The sequence below is a fragment of the Desmodus rotundus genome, chromosome 12 (assembly GCF_022682495.2).
Source record: "Desmodus rotundus isolate HL8 chromosome 12, HLdesRot8A.1, whole genome shotgun sequence".
NCBI classification, from domain to species: Eukaryota; Metazoa; Chordata; class Mammalia; order Chiroptera; family Phyllostomidae; genus Desmodus; species Desmodus rotundus.
Genome location: NC_071398.1, coordinates 59,863,470 through 59,878,134, shown reverse-complemented (window position 1 = coordinate 59,878,134; position 14,665 = coordinate 59,863,470).

The window sequence follows — 14,665 nt, the reverse complement described above, 5'->3', positions numbered from 1 at the left end:
TAGCCCCTTCCGTGATAGGCTCCACTGAGTGAGCGTCGGGTGGGGTGGAGGGAAGCCCCAAGCAAGGTTGTCTGTGCCCCCGTGAGTCTTGTTTCTGCGGTGAAGTGGCTCTTGCACCTGGGACAAGCTGGGTGGTCACTGCTAGCTGGACCCCCACTCCTGCTGACCCCATTGCCCTGCTCTGTTACCCACCACTGGAGGGACAGGTGACTATGGAGGCGCCTCCTGGAGTGAGGGACTGCTTGTTTCCTCTCTGACTTTCCTTTTGTGCCCACAGGAACACACCCTTCTATTACAACCCTCCTCAGGGAGGCTGAGCTGAACAGGACTCTGAAACACTGGCTGCCATACTGATCCTTAGCCTTTGATGACAAGACCAGGTCACTGCTCTTTTAACAAAATGTACTACATTTATTGGGCTGGCAGTGGTTGATAAAATTACACAGGTTCAAGTGTACAGTTTTACAATACACCATCTGTATGTTGTTTTGTGTGTTCAGCACCGAAAGTCAGTCCACTGCCCTTGATTCTTCCACCTACACGGTGAGCTCCTTTTAGGGTTCTCACTGCTCTTTCCCAAAATTCAGACTCAGACCCCTCATTCCCAATCCGTCAGACAATTTACAAAAGCTTTGCAACTCAAAAGGAAGGACTTCAGGTCTTCCAGAAGTCTTTCTCTTTCTGAATTTGTGGCTGCGTGAAGACTGTGCTCAGAGCCTCGGTGACCCCCAAGCTTTCTGCTACACGGACACGCTGGGAGAAGGGCTATGTCGGTCTGCCTTCTTCCGTTGTTTCCACGGCTGCGCAGCATATCATGCTGACCCTGTGTAACGGGATGGTCACGCCCAGCTTTCTCACCATCATGGACAGTGACGAGACACTCACCCTTTTATAACAGCCTTGTATGTGTCATCGGTCATTTCCTTACGGTAATTCCCTGCAGTTGGAAGTCGCCGGGCAAGTTCACATCAACACCGGCCCCGAGGGGGCTTTGCGGAGGGCTGTCAGTTCTCGTCTGGAAGAATCTGGGAGACATCCTCTCGTGGCTTTGCCCTTCAGTGTCCAAAAGAGAATGTAATTGAAGCTTAGAGTTGTTCACAACATGGCCACTTCCGAGTCCCTGAGTAACAAACTTGGAAGTGTAGTTGGGTTAAGTGTGTTCTCTCCAAATACCTGTTGTTGAATATATTTTAACATTGCTTTTTGGCAAGACGTAATGACAGCTGCAATATTAGTAACTGCCAGGAAGTGCTTTCCCTAACGCTCTGAGTGTCTCTGTGTAGAGGAAGAGCCTTGCTGTGACAAGAGCAGCAGATTTGGTGGGCTGAGGGTGGGACAAGGCAGCCTCTCCCAGGCCTTCCTGTTCCTGGGGAGATGCCCCAGGGAGGCCAGGAAGGGATGTCTGGTGGGGGTGGGGCTGGCTAATTCCCCCATCGGACTGTAGCCTTAAGAAGAATATTAGATCTTAATGGTGAACATGTTTTCCATTGGTTTTTAGTTTGTGTCCTGGGGACCTCTTCTAACTTTCTTATGCACCCTGTAGTATTTTGGCTGTAGACTTGTGACATTTTGTCTTTTCCCCTGTAGGCAGAGGGAGTGTTAGTCCTCCAGCCATGGTTAAAAGATAAAGAAGCAATTGCTTCTCTCCTCAGGCAAACACTTTATTTCTGTGAAGAGCCTCTGCCTTGGTCTCTCCTGTGTCAGCAGTAAAAGCAGCGCAGCAGTTCCACGCCGTAGCAGCCTGCGGCTGGCTGCTGTCCCCAGCAGCTTTAGACTCATGAACAGAAATACAGCATATGGATTGATTAAAATATCAGTCCCCTTATACTCTTCAAGTCTTCATTCTGAAAACATTTCCTATACATTGTATATCGGATACTGGGCCAGGTGTTGAGAGTCAGGGCTAAAAAGAGTCCCCACACTTAAGGAACTCAGAAGGGAGACCAATGTGACAACAAACAGTTGTCATACGACGATGCAGTTATTTTAATGGCTGTGTGTTCAAAGGGCAGGCGGTGTGGAAGGAGATAGCACACCTGGGACAAAGAGCCATGAGCTCCTGGATGAGGAATGGGTGTTTGCCTAGCGGGTGCGTGGAGGGGGGCAAGGGAACAGCATGTGCAAAGTCATGATGAAAGGTTTTCTTAGGCTCCGCTGAGGAATAAATGCCAATCAGCCACAAAATTAGGCAGTACAGAGCTTTATTGGGGTTTGTGCACCCGGGCAAGGTTCCCGGGTACACAGAGCAGGGCCAGAGAAGTCTCGCCCAAGCAGGGAATATGGCGGGGTTTTATGCACCAAATTCTGGTTGGCTCTCTTCATGGGGGCTAGGGATTGGTCTCTTTGAACAAAGCGGCAATCTATCATAGGGTGGTTCCCTGGTTTGACATCAGCCATCTCTTCTGGGTTGTAGTTCGGCTGCCATTTTGTCCTACCCCGCCCATCCTGACATTCTGACCTGTTTGATAGGATAAGGGGCACCGTGTTCGAACTGGCTACTTCCTGCTGTCTCGGGTGCGGGGGGTCGTAGAGGGGAGGGGCTAGAGGTTGGCTGTTTTAGACGGACGACAACCAGGGGGTGATGGGAAACTACGGTTGGGGTAGAAGTGTCCCATACTTGTGGGTTGATGAGAGAAGGGGAAATAGGCGGAGCTGGAGGAGGAGTTGGATTTTCTAACAGCGGAAGGATAAGGGAGGAGGAAGGGTTAGGGTTTCGTGTGACCTGGAGAGTGGCGCCTAGTAGTTGGAGAACGTCCCTTCCTAGAAGCAGGATGGGGCAGGAGGGTATGACAAGGAATGAATGGGAAAAGGGAAAGCCATCCAGACTGCAGTTAAGCAGAGGGGTTCACCATGGGCGAGATGGGGTCCTGTCAACCCCCATGACCGAGATCTGGGAAGGAGTAAGAGTTCCTGAAAAAGATGGTTAAACAGAGTAGGTAGCCCCCGTGTCCACCAGGAAAGGGATGGACTTACTTGCTACCTGCAGCGTTACCCTGGGCTCGGCAAGGGTGATGGGGGTCTTCGAGTCTGGGCTGCTTCAGTCGTCTAGGAGTCCGAGAAGTTCTGGTGCGGCTAGGGAAGAGTCCGCACCTTGATCCGCTAGTCCCCCACATGGAGGCGCCGGGGACAAGCCTCTAAGGGGACAGGCATCCCTCCAGTGGCCAAGCTGTCGGCACTCTGGGCAGGGCTTCGTTAGTGGCCGAGGTTGAGGACACTGGCTGGCCCAGTGTCCTTTGCCGCACTTGAAACAGGCCCCTGGTGGGGCATTCTTCTGCCTGGACTTAGGCTTTGCCCCCGTGCAGGTGTTTGCCACCGGCTGCAGGGCCACTAGCATGGCTTGGGTCTGCAGGGCCACCTTTTGCTGTAGGTGTGCCTGGCGGGCAGCCTCAGCCTCTGCTTCCCAATTATTGAAAACCTTTTTTTAAAAAAAATATATTTATTGATTATGCTATTACAGTTGTCCCATTTCCCGCCCCCCTCACTCCACTCCATCCTGCCCACCCCCTCCCTCCCACATTCCCCCCCTATAGTTCATGTCCATGGGTCATACTTATAAGTTCTTTGGCTTCTACATTTCCTACACTATTCTTACCCTCCCCCTGTCTATTTTCCACCTATCATCTATGCTACTTATTCTCTGTACCTTTCTCCCCCTCTCCCCCTCCCACTCCCCTATTGACAACCCTCCATGTGATCTCCATCTCTATGGTTCTGTTCCTGTTCTAGTTGTTTGCCTAGTTTGCTCTTGTTTTTGTTTTAGGTGTGGTCGTTAATAACTGTGAGTTTGCTGTCATTTTTACTGTTCCTATTTTTTATCTTCTTTTTCTTAGGTAAGTCCCTTTAACATTTCATATAATAAGGGCTTGGTGATGATGAACTTCTTTAACTTGACCTTATCTGAGAAGCACTTTATCTTCCCTTCCAGTCTAAATGATAGCTTTGCTGGATACAGTAATCTTGGATGTAGGTCCTTGCCTTTCATGACTTGGAATACTTCTTGCCGGCCCCTTCTTGCCTGTAAGGTCTCTTTGGAGAAATCAGCCGACAGTCTTATGGGAAGTCCTTTGTAGGTAACTGTCTCCTTTTCTCTTGCTGCTTCTAAGAGTCTCTCCTGTTTAATCTTAGGTAATGTAATTATGATGTGCCTTGGTGTGTTCCTCCTTGGGTCCAGCTTCTTTGGGACTCTCTGAGCTTCCTGGACTTCCTGGAAGTCTATTTCCTTTGCCAGATTAGGGAAGTTCTCCTTCATTATTTGTTCAAATAAGTTTTCAATTTTTTGTTCTTCCTCTTCTCCTTCTGGCACCCCTATAATTCGGATGTTGGAACGTTTCCAGATGTCCTGGAGGTTCCTAAGCCTCTCCTCGTTTTTCTGAATTCTTGTTTCTTCATTCTTTTCTGGTTGGATGTTTCTTTCTTCCTTCTGGTCCACACCATTGATTTGAGTCCCAGTTTCCTTCGCATCACTATTGGTTCCCTGTACATTTTCCTTTGTTTCTCTTAGCATAGGCTTCATTTTTTCATCTGGTTTTCGAACAGATTCAACCAATTCTGTGAACATCCTAATTACCAGTGTTTTGAACTGTGCATCTGATAGGTTGGCTATCTGTTCACTGCTTAGTTGAATTATTTCTAGAGCTTTGATCTGTTCTTTCATTTGGGCCAATTTTTTTTTTGTCTCAGTGTGCCTGTTACATAAAGGGGCGGAGCCTTAGGTGTTCCCCGGGGTGCGGTAATGCTGGTAGCTGGGCTGTGATGCTGTTTGTGGGGGAGGGGCCAAGAGGGAGCAATGGCGCCCACTCCACTCTCTACCAGATCTCAATCTTTCACTCTGCTACCCACAATCAAACTGGGCCCCTCTGGTGCTGGTTCCCAAGTGGGTGGGCTTGTGCACACCCTAGGCCCCTGTGGATCTCTCCAACAACCTCTCCTGTGAGGCTGGGAGTCTCTCCTGCTGCTGCCCCAACCCCCACGGGCGTTTTCAATCAGAGGTTTGAGGCTTTATTTCCCTGCGTTGGAGCCCTGGGTTGCGTGGTCTGCTTCGCTCCCTGCTGTTTGTCTGGTTTATCTGTGCGCGAGTGTGGGGCTGCGGGGTGCTACCTGCCGCTCTGCTTGCCCTGTTCTCTGCCACTCTGAGTCGGGACCTCTCGGTTTATCTGCGCGAATGTGGGGCCTCAGGGTCTGCCAGTGGTCAGACTGCCTGCCCCGTTAGTCCCACACTCCGCCAGTCTCGGTCCCGCCACGGCCACGCGAGTCCTCTCCTCCCTGGCTGCCCGTCTCCGCCCCTCCTACCGGTCTGGATGAATGTTTATTTTGTATTTCCTTGGTGTCGGACCCCCTTGCCGTTCGATTTTCTGTCAGTTCTGGTTGTGTGAGGAGGCGCAGTGTGTCTACCTACGCTGCCATCTTGGTTCTCTGTAACTATTGAAAACCTTAAATGCTATATTTACCAGATCTCAGATGGGGGTTTGGGGGCCATTTTCAGCATTTTAAAATTTTCTTCTAATGTCTGGGGCTGACTGAGAGATGAAGTGAGTAGCTAGGACAGTGGGCCCAGCGTTAGAAGCCGGGTCAAGGCGGGTATGGAGCATCATTGCCTCGGTTAGTCTGTTGAGAAATAGGGCCGGATTTTCTCCGGGGCCTTGGGTGACTTCTCTGAGTTTATAATAATTGACTGCCCGAGATGAAGGGCAAGGGGAAGACAGAGCCCTCCTTTTGGGAATTATATTTGTTAGAGGTGGAAAGAGCTTAGGCGTTTCTCAATTGAAGACAGGTCAGTTAGTGAGAAGGGACATGGACCCGAACGACACCCTCTGCTCCTGCCACTTCCCAGAGGGGGCAAATACGGGAGTCTAGGGGCTCTAGATTCAGGTGAGAGCGGGTGTGTGAGCTGACTGGGGGGGAAAGGTCTTCAGAGGGAGGGGAAGAATCAGGCTAAGAGGGGAGGGCCGGAGCTGGAGTAGCCGTGGGCGGGAGCTGAGGAGGAGGAGGAGAAGCAAGATCTTCAGGGGAATCAGAAAAGGAGGAAGGGGGTTCTGGGGGAGTTGGCTTAGGAGGCCGTAGGGGTCAGAGTTCCCTTGGGCCAGGAGAACCTGAGCTGTGGAGCATTGGGCACACAGATCAGGGCGGGAGCGCAAGGCCCAAAAGCTCTGAATGTATGGGACCTCAGACCGTTTGCCAGTCCGTCTGCAAAAATTATCTAGGTCTGTAAGGGTAACAAAATCGAAAGGACCTCAGGAGTCCAGGTTTCGCGATTATCGAGCTGATATAACGGCCAGGCCGCAGTGGATAGAAAAATCAGACGTTTTCGTTTGAGGCCAGGATCAATAGCTGGCAAATTTTTCAGGAGGCACCCTAGAGGTGACTTAGGGTCTGGTTTGGACTCCTGCCCCCCCATTCCTGGTCCCGCGAGGATTAGCAAGTGGAAATCAGCGTCCCTCAACCCAAGTTGCTGATCCGGTCCAGTAAAAATGAGGATCTAGGCCCAGGGACGTCTCCTCTGGTGCCTAGAGCCCCTCAGCGGAGGGAGAGCAGCCTCTCCCAGAAGGGTCACCCCAGCAGCGCTGCGATTTGGTGGGAGAGCAGTCTCTCCCAGCAGATGGGGGCCCGGAATCAGTGTTTGGGGACCAGAAACGTAAGGGCAACGGCACTTACCCCGGTTCTTAGTCCGGACTGGTGGGGTGGCCACCAGGCCTCCTCAGGGAGTAGGGAGAGGAGTGGTCTTCAGCAGACAACAACTCCTCCCGGGTTTCGGCACCAAATGAAAGGTTTTCTTAGGCTCCACCGAGGAAGAAATGCCAATGAGCCACAAAATTAGGCAGTACAGAGCTTTATTGGGGTTTGCTCACCCGGACGAGGTTCCTGGGTACACAGAGCAGGGCTGGGGAAGTCTCCCCCAAGCAGGGAATATGGCGGGGTTTTATGCACCAAATTCTGGTTGGCTGTCTTCATGGGGGCTAGGGATTGGTCTCCTTGAACAAAGCGTCAATCTATCATTGGTGGTTCCCTGGTTTGATGTCAGCCATCTCTTCTGGGTTGTGGTTCGGCTGCCATTTTGTCCTACCCCGCCCATCCTGACACATGAAACTAGAGTAGTTTAGGGAGTGTTGGGTGAAACATCAGGTAGTCTAATTTTATAATTAAATGTGGGGGGTAAATGGGCAGAAAACGAGGTTAGAAGGGCGGGCAGGGACACATGTAGGAAAGATTGTCAGTTGGTCCCCAATATTTGTTTTCTTCCTTAATCAGCAACAGGCGTGTCTGTGGGCACACAGCTGCTCAGATTCACACTGAGTTTGTTCCCAAGCTCCTTGAAGCTGGGTGTGGCCAGGTGACTAAGTTCTGGATCAGAATGTTACATGGCAGGGCGGAGTCTGCCCTTAGGCCCGTAAAGATGGTGGCGCCTGAGCACGGTCCTTTTGGCTTATTTGGCTTGGCTTTGTGTTTCTCTCCATTTCAGTCTGAGAAGCAGACGGGTGTCCACCTTAGGACCAAGAGTGAAGCCTGGGTCCCTGAGGCCATGGAGCACCTTACAGCCCAAGATCATCCATCCAGATTTCTGACAGAGGGAGAAATACAGTTTAATGTGTTTAAGCCACTATTGTTTTGAGTTTTCTGTCTCTTGCAAACGTACCTGACCCTAACCAGCACACTCTGCATAGGAGTGTAGCTTGCATGCTTTTGCTGGTGGAGAGGTCGAGGGGAGTTTGAGTGTGGAACGGCTCCAGGTGGGGCGGCAGTAGGGTTGGGGCAGCACGTGGGAACCCCCTCCTGACGACGCTGTCAGGGATCGGTCAGAATGGATGGGTGAGAGGTGGGGGGAGCCACACAGTTAGGATGTCGTGGCTGTGTACCACAGGGTCAGCTTAGCTAAACTAGAATTAGACTTCCCAGAACCCCCTGCACAGTCAGGAATCCGCTGGTTCCCCTTCTCTGCACGAGGCAGTGGCTGGTCTCTTCTCCAGCTACTGTTCATCTCCTCGTGTGGCTCCTTCAGCTTCTGGGCCACGTGTGGTTCAGATTCTGGACGCAGGGGGAAGGCTCGGAGGGGATGGGAGACTGAGGAGCACTCTGGTTCGTCCTCTCGGGGTCCACCTTTCCCTTGTGGTCTAGTTTGTCCTTTCTCTCCCTCACTTCCTGCCCATCTCGCCTTCCCAGTGGCCTGCCCTGCTGACTTCTGGCCAGCACCAAATGAAGCCACAGTCGTGTATAAACTCTTCAGCCAGCTGTTAAAATTGCCTGTGGTCAAATCCTCATGATAAGTCTCTTCTAATGCTGAGTGGTTCTTTTCTGATGGAACCCTGACTGATAGTATGAGGATGCTGATGGTAAGGTTGTGACTTTCTTATTTGTCACTGTGTCCCCAGGGTATACAATAGTGCCTGGGAGGTAATAGTTGCTCAATAAATATTTCTCAATGAAACACTGAAGGATGAATCTGAGAGACCATTGGGAATAGAATTAATAGGACTTGGTGATTGCTTGGATGTGGACTTAAGAGAAGGTAAACTAGCAGGACCCCCATGTGTTCTTGCCTTTGGGGTAAAGATGGTGCCAAGTGCTAAGACAGGGAGTCTGGGAGGGGGATATTAGTTAGTTACACTTTCCAAAAGGGCTCTTTGCAGGATGATATGGGGTTGAAGGAACCACAGGTAGCTCTTGTACAGTAAAGCTTGTATTCTTAGAGAGTTCTTGAAGCTGTGGGATTGGAGATTGAACCAGGTTCTTGGCCTTAACCCAGTAATGGGGAGAAGATAATGATTTCTGCTTTGAATATACTAAATTTGAGAAGACTGTGGGATATTCTTTTGGAGATATGCAATAAAGTACAATTCAGTTCACACACCTGGAAAGGGACGTGGGCCAGGGCTGGTTTTGGGAGTCATCTATGTAAAAGCAGTTGAAGCAGTAGGCCTGATTAGGTGAGTTTCAAGGTGATCAAAGAGACCAGACTGGAGCCTGAGGGACCAGCAGTCTTTTAAGGGTCATGCAGGAGAAGAGGAGCCTTCAAAGGATAGTGAAGGAACGGGTGAGCCGTGGGGGTGTGGTCTGGAAACTGAGGGAGGAAAGGGTTCTGAGAGAGAAGCACGGATGTTGAGAAGCATCCCTGGAACGAAGGCTTCAGAGTACCCCTGGAAAGACCAATTCCTGTGACACAAGGTGTGAGAAGTGAAGTGAAGTGAGGAGGAGGGGAGTGGATGAGGGGAGTGACATGGGCGTTGGTGAGTGGACCTGGCTGTGAGGGAAAGAGAGGTTTGAAATAGGAGGAAAGACAAGAATGAGAACCAACCAGAGAATGGTGGACGTAGACCATGGGGTGAAACGTTTCCAAGGGAGAGCCACGCTGTGTGATGGCAAGGTCTGAGTGTGGACTTGGCAGTGGGTGGCCGAGGGGAGGTGGAGATGAAGTCACTGGAATGAAATGGAGTTGAGACCCAGGAAGTGGAGACGATGGTGGAGAAGCTTGTTCCCTGTGGGCCTGGCTCCTCCAGCAGGTGATGGCAAGATGGCAGGAAAGAGATCCCCCAAGGTCATGACGAGTCTAGGAGGGAGCCGACAAGAGAGTGGCTTACTGAAGAAGAGAGGGGTTATCATTTTCAGAGCATGTGGGCCTCAGAGGAACATGGATTGTTTGTTCATTCTACATTCAATGTCAGATGTCTACAAATATGACCTAAGAGCATCAGTGGAGCATAGCTAGGGGGGACTTGGATAAGTAGGGTGGGGGGCATACAACATCTTCACGTGGGAAGGAGTAGCCTTAGGAAGGATCCAGACTTCTTCAATAGTTTTCAGTCCTGGCTGCACGTTAGAATCGTGTGGAGAGCTTTATGAAAGTGCCATGCCTGGCTCCCATGCCAGTCCAATTCCGTCAGAACTCGGAGAGCATCATCCCTGGGGCGGTGGCATCAGTGTATTTTAAAGGCCCCCAGGGATTTCCCAGGTACAGTCAGGTTGGCAAGTCACTGCTGAGCAAGGAACCCCTGGGCATAGAGAGGTTTCAGTGCTGAAGCTGATGTGTGCCCCCAGGGGTGGCAGTGAGGAGGTGGGTACTAAGCAGCACCTGCATTGGGTTTTTATGCCAGGTTTCACGTCTGTCTCTGTCCTTCTTTTCCCCTTTAAAATGTATACTTAGTTTTTGAAATCCTCACCCAAGGATATAGTCATTGATGAGAGAGAGAGAGAGAAACATTGATGGGTTGCCCTCCTGTACATGCCCCAACCAGGGATTGAACCCACAACCTAGGCATGTGTCCCGACTGGGAATCGAACATGCAACCCCTTCGTGCGCAGGTTGATGCTCCAAGCAATGGAGCCATGCGGCCAGGGCTCACGTGTATGCTTTTAAGTCCGAGCTAATCAAAGAGCTTTTATGTAATCTTACTAATTTCTTTAAATGTTACTCTACTTTTGTCCCCCAAAAGACAGGATATTCAGGAAAATATACCTAGAATTTCATACTTTTAAAATATCCCTCTTGTGCCAAATTCCTTTTCAGGATCTCTGGCTCTAGCTGTCTTTATTCTAAAATAATCAAAAGTCCTATTTTCTCAAGTCAATGGCGCATTGTCCAACAGCTGGAAGCTCTCCTTTCCTCTATAAAAGATGCCACAATGACACGGTCAGTTCCTGTCACATCCAGTCGCCAACCACATTCCCCTTCTTTCTTCCTCAGAGTCAGGTCTGGGATGTCAGTTCCCTCTGTGGCTTCCAGGAGGTGAAATCAGCACCCGGGTGAGTAAAGACACAGTTGGGTGCTTGATTTTCAGCAGAAGGCGACAGGCTGTTGATATCATTAGTGCCATTGACCTCTGCCCTGAATTTAAAAAAAAAAGATTTTATTTACTTATTTTTAGAGAGAGGGGAAGGGAAGGAGAAAGAGAGGGAAACATTAATGTGTGCTTGCCTCTCACATGCCCCCTGCTGGGGACCTGGCCCACAACCCAGGCATGTGCCCTGACTGGGGAATCAAACCGGCCACCCTTTGGTTTGTAGACCAGTGCTCAATCCCCTGAGCCACACCAGCCAGGGCTGAATTTTTAATCTCTGTGAGGAAAGCTGTGACTGTCACCCAGCTCGGCCTCTCTGGACCATGCCCACAACCATTTAATGTGTTCATTCTCTTTTTATCCCCAGATAAATACTTCCTAATTTGCATGTATTGTGTTATCAGAATCCTGGATTCCCAGACAGGGCATTACTGGTTTACTCTGGAGTGTTGCCATTTCTCTGCCTCATTTGCTTTTAATTAGTAAGATAAGCCCTTCCAATATTGGATTATAAGTTCCATCTTTACAAGTCTCAGATTGTGTTTACTGCACTCTAATAAAGTTCCCTGTTTACTTGGCCTGTCCCCAATTTCTCATGCTTTGAAATACAGCACCCCTGCACTTTCTTTTCTTTCTTTCTTTCTTTCTTTCTTTCTTTTTTTTGGTTAGAATATTATAAACAGTAGGCTTGAAGTTGCATAGTTGTATTCTGTAGGGTAGGTAAGAACTGCTAGCCGCCATGTCAAACAGATCACCGAATCTCAGAGGCTTTATATAATAAAGGTTTAATTCTTGCTCCCACAGAGTTCCTAGCAGACGTTTCTACTTAGCAGGTAGCCTTCCCTGTGGCTGTTCGGAGCCCTGGTCCCCTTTACTTTGTGGCTCTGGCCTTCTCTCTGTTCTGGGAATCCTGTGCACTCAGCCAGGAGCTGAGGAGAGACAGAGGGAGGACAGAGAACCCCGCAGGAGAATTTTTGTGAGTCAGATCTGGAAGGGGAGGACGTCACTGTTGCCCTCATCCCATCGGCCAGAACTCAGTCACACAACTACTCAGAACTGCATGGGAGTCTGGGAAGTGTGGACTCGCTGTGGGCCCAGGAGGAAAGAGGAACCACCAGTCTCTGCTGTGATTAGTTATGCTTATACAGGGGCATAAACTATGAGACTTGTTAAGAGTTCTATCTTTTGCTTTACTAGTGGCCTTTTATGTTTCCCCTTCATGCCTGAATTATAGTGACAATATCACAGCTACCTCCCTGTTTTCAGTTTACATTTCTGTTAATACATCCCCAATAAATGTATCTTCTTAAAATACGGTTTTCATCATGTCCTTTTCCTGTCTTTTCCTCAGTGCCTCTTTTTTCACCATAATTTGATGAAAATCAAATTTCATTATAATTTGTCTCCATTTTACTTATCCAATATTATCACTTATTAACTCATAGTCATCAATTTATTTGGCCTGAGATCCAAACACCTAAGTCCTGAGATGCTGAGTCCAAGGAAAAGCAGTGTATCAGTTCATTTCTGCTGTATAACAAGCAATTCCAAAACTTAGTTAAAGCAGCAAACCTTTATTATTCCTCAGGATTCTGTGGGTCAACTGGTCATTTTTTTTGGTCTTGGCAGGCTAAGCTGGAGTGAATGTTCTAGAATAGCCTTGCCCACATATCAGAGGCTTCAGCCAGGATGGCTGGGAATAGCTCAGACCCCTCTCTACATTGTCTTTCCTTCCCTGGAGTCCCACCTGCGGTGTGCAGAGGGGTTTCCAGCAGCGAGAGGGGCAAGCTCCAAGGCACGAACTTTCTTCACGTCCCTGCCGGTGTCAACCTGAGCAAGCAGGCTGAGGAGCAGTAAGGGCGAGGCTCTTCCTGATGTGAGGCAGGTCTGGTCTGGGCTGCGCACTGCAGCGGAGCTGAGGGGAAGCTGCCAGGAAGAGAGAGGTCGCTGATAGCATCAGGAGGGAGACAGAGAGAGAACTAGACATGGTGGGTGGGGGGAGAGCCGATTGTACTCTGACTGTACTTTGAAAGTGGTTGTCCAGTAAATGTCCTTGCTCTTTCCACGCCCGTGTCAGAACCCCCTCTTTTGTGGCAGGGTGGGGGTGTAGGATTCTGAAAGTTTCCATAGTGTGGTGAGTTTTGGTGTGGCGGGGAGTACAAAGCAGCTAGGCCTCCTTGTTGACAATCAATACACAGCCCAAAGACGCTGCAGGAAATCAGCGGGCATAAGGACAGTGCCAAGAAGGAAGGAGAGTGGAGTATTAGAGACCAGTGGTGATGGTCTCCTCTGTCCCCCCTGCAAGGCCAACTTCCACCTGAGTTGGTGATGCTCTGTCTTGTTTAGAACACCATCTTGAGTTCTGCAGCTATTCAAAACTTGTAGGTCCTTCGTTTCACGTACCCCTGGTTGCCAACCTAACCAGTACATTCTCCTCTTCTTTTTACCTGCAGAATCCTAATTTAGTCTGGGACGTTAATTTACATTTTGCCAGCTTTCTTTGGTGCTGGGAATATTTATGCGACACAGTTCTAGCTTATCTGCTGGAGATTTCCTAGAAATTTTTGCTTTTCTCAGAGAGGTACCACTTTTTCTCTTTGTTGCTGTCTCCTTCCTATCTGGGATAAAGAAGTCAGGCTGGAGATGGAGCAGCTATTTTGTGGCTAAGAGGCAACCATAAGGCTGAGCCACATGCTAAGGATGGAGGAGCCAAAATTTAAAGGAGCCCAAAAACTTGACATTGTAGAGTCACTGTAGCAGCCTGTCTTGCCCACTCTCAGGTTTGTTGTGGTGGGAGAATGTAAGTGGTGTGTTTGTTTACACTGTTGTGATAGCTTTGTGTTACGAGCAAAGGCAATCCCCAGCTGGCATAGCCTTTAGAGCCTTTCAGGTCTCTCATCTCCCTCACGAGACCCTGTCTAGTTAATATACATTGATCTTTCTCCTTCCTCACCACTACAGCACCCCTGTTTATCATATGGCGTACTAGTTTCCTCTTGCTGCTATAACAAATGACCTCACATTTCTTGGCTTAAAACAACAGAAATCTAGTATTTTATAGTTCTGGAAGTGAGAAACCTAAAATGAGTCAGCAAGGGGTTCTAGGGAAGAATCCATTTCTTACAGAGACTTTCGGGAAGAATCTACTTCTTTGCCTTTTCTAGTTTCTAGAGAAAGCCCACATTCTTTGGCTTGTCACCCCACATCATTCCAAACTCTGCTCCCCAGATCCCATCCCTGACTCTCCTGCTGCTCTCTTGTAGGGACCTGTGTGATTAGAGCAAGCCCACCAAACAGTCCGGGGCAGTCTCTGCATTTCCAGGTCCTTAACTGAATCACACTTTCCAAGTCTTACCAAGTCTCTTTTGCCATGGAAGGTTTTGGGGGTTAGGACACAGGCCTCTTTGGGGAACCTTTATTCTGCCTACCAGATATGGCCAATATTTGTGTATTAGTAATGCATTTTATTTTTTAAAAAGATTTTATGCATATTTAGAGAGTGGAAGGGAGGGAGAAATAGAGGGAGAGAAACATCAATGTGTAGTTGTCTGTCACGTGGCCCCCACTGGGGACCTGGCCTGTAACCTAGGTGCCCTGGCTGGGAATCGAACTGGTGACCCTTTGGTTTGCAGCCTGCACTCAATCCACTGAGCTACACCATCCAGAGCCTCGATAATGCATTTTAACCTACAGTGGTACTTAATTTAGTATTTTTGTCACATCTGGTTATTTAGTATGTAAGCATCTTTTTCTTGTTCAAGTATAAGTCCCCTGGGGATAGATATCCACCACAGAGCTCGGCATGGACCTTTTGGTTTTAGATTTTCATTCTCTGCATTTGGCGTAAACACAAACACCAAAACATTTTTATGTTTCATTGATTACAGTGTAAATTTATT